Below are 6,420 nucleotides of genomic sequence, written 5' to 3'. Positions count from 1 at the left end.
CACAGTCCTCAGGAGATCTGAGAACATGTGTCCAAAGTGGTCCTCTATAAGTTGGTTTTATACATTTTAGGGAGACATAAGATGTCAATCAATACATGTAATATGTACATTGGTTCAGCCTGGAAAGGTGGAACAACTGGAAGTGGAGGCTTCCAGGTCAGAGGCGGATTCAAATATTTTTTCTTTTTTTTGAGATGAGGTCTTACTCTGTCGACAGTATGGAGTGCAGTGGTGCAATCTTGTCTCACTGTGACCTCTGCCTCCTGGGTTCAAGCGATTCCGCTGCGTCAGCCTCCTGAGTAGCTGGGACTACAGGTGCATGCCACTGTAAGGGTTATTGCTGAGTATAAAATGAGGAAACTGAGGCCAGTATAAGAAAATTAAATGTCAATTTATTCAGCTCCTGGGCGAGGTTCTCTGGTCCGGGGAAAGGGGGCCAGAGAAGTCACGCTGACTTCCTGGGGTGGGGGTTTTTATGGCTAGGAAGAACGAGCAACAGCTGGGTGCTCTGATTGGGTCCAGGGAGCAGGATTGAGATGGGTTGGGCCACTATTGGTTGGCGGGTTGTTGGGTGGGTTTTCCAGTGCCAGAGCTGGCCAGGGTTGCATTAGCCGGAGCCTTCCAGGGGAGCCATGTGGCAGAGCTAGGTGCCGAGTGCAGAGCCTGGTGCGGGGTGCAGAGGTGGGTGTGTCCGCCCTCCCGGCGAGGCAACTGGCCTTACATTCCGACCCTTTTGATGATATAGGACACTGCTTCTTTCTGGCTACTTCCTGCTGAATAGGGGGCGGAGTGTGCGAGAAGGGTCAGTTGGCTGGTGTCTCAGTTGGGAGTCGGACATAGGGGTGAAGTAGCATCTGGTTTACGGCCACCCTGGAAATTTCCTTCATGCGGGCCTGTAAAAACTTGAGGAAAAAAGGGGCTAGCATTAACAGAAGACAAACTGCGATAATGGGAGTGATAATAGGGGTTAGCCAGGTAAGCATGGGGGATTGCCACCAGTTAAGAGACGAGACTGATGCATTCTGCTTCTTGCGGAGGTCTTCTTGGAGGCGATAGAGAGCGTTGACATTTTCTTCTACAAGGCCTGTTTCATTAATAGCAGCACTGCTCCTGAAGAAACAGGTACCTCCCTTTTCTGCTGTCAGCAGGTCAAGGGCCCGTCGGTTCTGGAGAGTCACCTGGGCCAGTGACGTGATTTGTCGCTGGAGGGAGGCCAGGGAGGCGGCCAATGCTTCGATAGCCACATGAAGCTTGTCCTCTAGTTGAGTGGCTGAGGTTACACTGTAGCCTAGGGTGCTGCTACCCAGCCCGGCCGCCACCAGAGAGGATGCTAGAGAGAGACCAACAACCATTGGGAGAAAGACTGCTCATCAGTCTCGGTGATTAGGGGAAGGTGGAAGGAGGGATAGAAGTTCGGCCTGTCCGTATACTTCTAACTGCGGGACTAAGGTGACAGGCACACAAGGGAAAGGGAAGGAGGCTCTGAAGGGTTAGGGGGTGATGGGTCGGGGCCATGGGTGAGGCAGAGGCGAGTGGGGCCTAGGGGTTCAGATTTCCACTGATCATTTTGGGGGGCCAGTTTGAGGCAGGACACATGGTACCACAGAGTGTGACCCAGGAGTTTGGCTGCTGTGGGGGTGGTTAGGATAACAATGTGGGGTCCTGACCACCTGGGTTGCAAGGATCCTGGTTTGAGTTCTTGGAGGAGAACGCTGTCGCCCAGTTGGAGAGGCGCTGCTGGGTGGGAGTCCTCTGGTCCTGGAACAACAGGGAGGGAGCGGTCTGCTTGCTCCCTTAACAGGTGGTGGAGGAGGGAGAGGAAGGGAAGGTAGGAAGCCAGTGGAGGGGGGTTTACAGGGAGGTTGTGAGAAACCAGGAAAGGCCGGCCATACAGCAATTCGAAGGGGCTAAGGCCCGTTGGCCCCCGTGGGGTGGCCCAGACCCGGGCCAGGGCAAGAGGTAGGAGTGTGGGCCAAGAGAGTTTTATCTCAATAGCAAGTTTAGCCAAAAGGTCTTTGAGGATGCCGTGGGCCCGTTCAACTTTACCCGACAACTGAGGATGGTAAGGGATGTGCAGTTTCCAGGAGATGTTGAGGGACTTGGCGACTAGCTGGACTACTTGGGCCGTAAATGCTGGACCGTTGTCCAACTGGATGGTGGCAGGTAGGCCGAAGCAAGGGATGATTTCTTGAGTAAGAAGGGAGGCCACCGTTTCTGCCGTCTCCCGGGAGGTGGGGAAGGCTTCAATCCAACCTAAAAAGGTATCTACAAAAGTTAGGAGGTAGCGGAGCTTTTTGTGAGTGGGCATATGAGTGAAGTCAATTTGCCAGTCTTGGGCCGGTAGGTTGCCATGCATTTGGTGGGTAGGAAACTGTGGCCTCAAGCCTCCCTGAGGCGAGACCTTAGAGCAAGTAACGCATGCCTTGTGTACCTGCTCAATTGTTTGTTGAAGACCTGGTGAGAAAAAGAGGGGCTGTACAAAGAATGTCTTGTCCTAAAAGGGGGACTGGGCATGAGGGTATGATTAAAAAGGAGTGGGAAAAGGGGTGTCCCTCGAGGACACAGGCTAAAGGGTGGGCTTGATTAGGACAGGAAGGCTTGCCATCAATTCCTGTGACTGAAACCTGGGAAGGTATGCTAGGTCCTGAGTAGGAAGGCAATACAGAATAGGTAGACCCCATGTCCACTAAGAAGGAAATGGACTTACCCGCTACCTGCAGCTTTACCCTGGGCTCGGCAAGGGTGATGGGGGTCTTCAAGTTCGGGCTGCATCAGTCATCCAGAAGGCCGAGAAGTTCAAGCGATGGGATAGCTTCCTGCGGACTGGCCTGCCCTCCACATAGAGGTGCCAGGGGTGGGCCTGTAGTCCGGGGTGGGCCTGTAGTCCAAGTCAGGCAATCATTGTGCCAATGTCCAAGCTGCTTGCAGTCTGGGCAGGGCTTGGTAGGTGGTCGGTGCTTAGTGTCCCTCCTGACCGCACTTGAAACAGGGCCCAGGCGGAATGCCTCCGGAGTTCTTGGCGGGTTTTGATGGACCGCCTCCACCAGGCACCTGGTGGGCTGCCCGCCTTAGGGCTGCTACAAGAGCTTGGGTTTGGAGGCTTACCTCTTGCTGTAGATGGGCCTGGCGGGTGGCCTCAGCCTTTTCCTCTTGGCCATTAAAAACTTTAAATGGCCGGGCACGGTGGCTCACGCCTGTAATCCCAGCACTTTGGGAGGCCGAGGCGGGTGGATCACGAGGTCAAGAGATTGAGACCATCCTGGTCAACGTGGTGAAACCCCGTCTCTACTAAAAATACAAAAATTAGCTGGGCATTGTGGCGCATGCCTGTAATCCCAGCTACTCAGGAGGCTGAGGCAGGAGAATTGCCTGAACCCAGGAGGCGGAGGTTGCGGTGAGCCGAGATCGCGCCATTGCACTCCAGCCTGGGTAACGAGAGCTAAACTCCGTCTCAAAAAAAAAAAAAAAAAAAGCCATGTTTACCAGGTCTCGTATGGGAGTTTGGGGGCCCTCCTCAGCCTTTTTAAGTTTCTTTCTAATGTCAGCTGCTGACTGAGAGATGAAATGGATGGCTAGAACTGTAGCCTCCAGTAAAGAGGCTGGGTCCAGCTGGGTATGAAGGATCATAGCATTAGTTAATCGGTCAAGGAAGGCGGCTGGGTTTTCAGTAAGACCCTGAGTTATTTCCCTTAACTTATCATAATTAACTACCTTTTGGGCTGCGCTTTGCATGCCTACTAGGAGGCACTGTAGCATTTGGTCTCGGTGGCAGCGGCCATCTTGACCAGTTTGATAATTCCAATTAGGGTCGGCCTCGGGGACCGCCGCTACACCTACTGGCATCTGATTGTCTGTGAGAGGTACCTGATCAGCGTGCGCCCAGGCTGCCATAAGGATGCGGTGAGGGCGGAGGACAGAATTACATAGGTATCATGCCAGGTGAGGTCGTAAGCCTGTGTGAGGTAGCAGAATTCTTTGGTGTAAGCAGTAGGATTGGTGGAAAATGATCCTAGGGGTTTCTCAATGGCTGATAGATCAGAGAGGGAGAAGGGAACATGTACTCAGACAACGCCTTCCGCTCCAGTGACCTCATGCAGGGGGCAAAGAAGGGAGGTTTCATCGTTAGGATCACAGCGCGAGCAAGTGGGAGCACTAACAGGAGAGGCTAGATTGGGACTAGGAAGAGGAGGAGCTGGAGGGGGTTGAGGTTCTGCATAGGGTGGAGGTGCAAGAGGAAAAGAGGGTGGGGCAGGAGCGAAGATACCAGAAAGCCTGAATGTAGGGAACCTCCGACCATTTACCACTTCTTTGACAGAAATTGTCTAAATCGGTTAGAATGCCAAGATTGAAAGTTCCCTCCGGTGGCCACTTGGACTTGTTGTCCAGAGGATACTGGGGCCAGGCCACGGTATAGAGAGGAAAAGCAGCCTTTTCTTTTTTATGGAGAGGCCCAGCTTGGGTAAATTTTGGACTAGACATCCCAATGGTGACTTGGGGTCTAGGCGGGACTCCTAATTACCCATAGTTCTCTCTCTGTTGTGGGATAGTCAGGAGTGAGGAACACCATCCTGGACCTCAACGCCCAACTACCAGAGGTTATGGGAAGGACAGGAGTATAGGGATGTCTCCACAATATTCCTGTCTTCCAGAACGGGCGAGCAGGGGCACCGGGACGTCTCCTCGAGGCCCACAGCTCCAGACAGGAAGGAGTCCCTGATGCGGCCGCGATTACAGACAGGGTCTCCTCCGATCGGAGCAAACAGAGGATGGAGTTATGGGCAATAGGAGTCTTACCAAGTGATGGCTGCAGATGATAGGAGAGGCAGCGGCTCCCTGGTTCAGCTTATGGTAGAGGAGTCAGTTTCCTCTGGGAGGGGTCTTGAACTCCTCCCAGGTTTTCAGCACCACTTGTAAGGGTTATTGCCGAGTTTAAAATGAGGAAACTGAGGCCAGTATAAGAAAATTAAATGCCAATTTATTCAGCTCTCGGGTGAGGTTCTCTGGTCCGGGGAAAGGGGGCCAGAGAAGTCGTTTTTATGGCTAGAAGGAACGAGCAACAGCTGGGTGCTCTGATTGGGTCCAGGGGAGCGGGATTGAGATGGGGTGGGCCGCTATTGGTTGGCAGGTTGTTGGGTGGGTTTTCCGGTGCGAGAGCCGGCCAGGGTTGCATTAGCTGGAGCCTTCCAGGGGAGCCATGTGGCAGAGCTAGGTGCCGAGTGCAGAGCCTGGTGCCGGGTGCAGAGGTGGGTGTGTCCAGTCTCCCAGCGAGGCAACCGGCCTTACAGCCACCATGCCTGGCTAATTGTTTTATTTTCTTTTTTTCTTCTTTTTTTTTTTAAAGACGGGGTTTCAGCCGGGCGCGGTGGCTCACGCCTGTAATCCCAGCACTTTGGGAGGCTGAGGTGGGTGGATCACCTGAGGTCAGGAGTTCGAGACCAGCCTGACCAATATGGTGAAACTCCATCTTAAAAAAAAAAAATAAATAAATAAATAAATAAAAAAAATAAAGACGGGGTTTCACCATGTTGGTCAGTCTGGTCTTGAACTCCCGACCTCAGGTGATCCGCCTGCCTTGGCCTCCAAAGTTCTTGGATTACAGGCGTGAGCCACCACGCCCAGCCTATGCCTGGCTAATTGTTTTGTGTTTTAGTAGAGACGGGGTTTCACTGTGTTAGCCAGGATGGTCTCAGATCTTCTGACCTTGTGATCTGCTCGCCTTGGCTTCCCAAAGTGCTGGGATTACAGGCGTGAGGCACTGCACCTGGCCCAAAGATTTTCTGATTGGCAATTGGTTGAGTTATTATCTAAAGACCTGGGATCAATAGGAATTTTATCATGCAGATGAAGCCTCCAGGTAGCAGGCTTCAGAGAGACTAGATTGTAAATGTTTCTTATTGGATTTAACGAAGCTATTCTGTCAGTCTTAAGATCTGTTTCAATGTTAATGCTGGTCAGCAGTGTCTGAATTCCGAAGTCAAGGAGGGAATAATGAGGCATGTCTAACTCCTCATCATGGCCTAAGCTAGTTTTTAAAGTTGCCTTTGGAATGCCCTTGGCTGACAGGAGGGGCCCATTCAGATGGTTGGGAGTACTTAGAATTTTATTTTTGGTTTACATTCTCCTCATTCTGGCCAAGATTAGTCAGAGGCAACATCAATGGTTACCAAACTTTTATCTCACTGTGTTGCTGGGGTGGCATGGGTGTCTTCCCTGGGTCCATCCTGTCCCTCAGTGGGACCCCTATGATCAAGGGACTTAGAGCCAAAAGATGTATAGCCAGTTTGAAAGTTCTAGGCCAGATGGGAATGGATGTGAACAGGCATTCATTAACCCTTAAAATTTCTTTTTTTTTTTTGAGACGGAGTTTCGCTCTTGTTACCCAGGCTGGAGTGCAATGGCGCCATCTCGGCTCACCGCAAC

This window comes from Cebus imitator, unplaced genomic scaffold, assembly GCF_001604975.1.
Source record: "Cebus imitator isolate Cc_AM_T3 unplaced genomic scaffold, Cebus_imitator-1.0 Scaffold71, whole genome shotgun sequence".
Taxonomy (NCBI): domain Eukaryota; kingdom Metazoa; phylum Chordata; class Mammalia; order Primates; family Cebidae; genus Cebus; species Cebus imitator.
Note: the sequence above shows the minus strand (reverse complement) of the source record.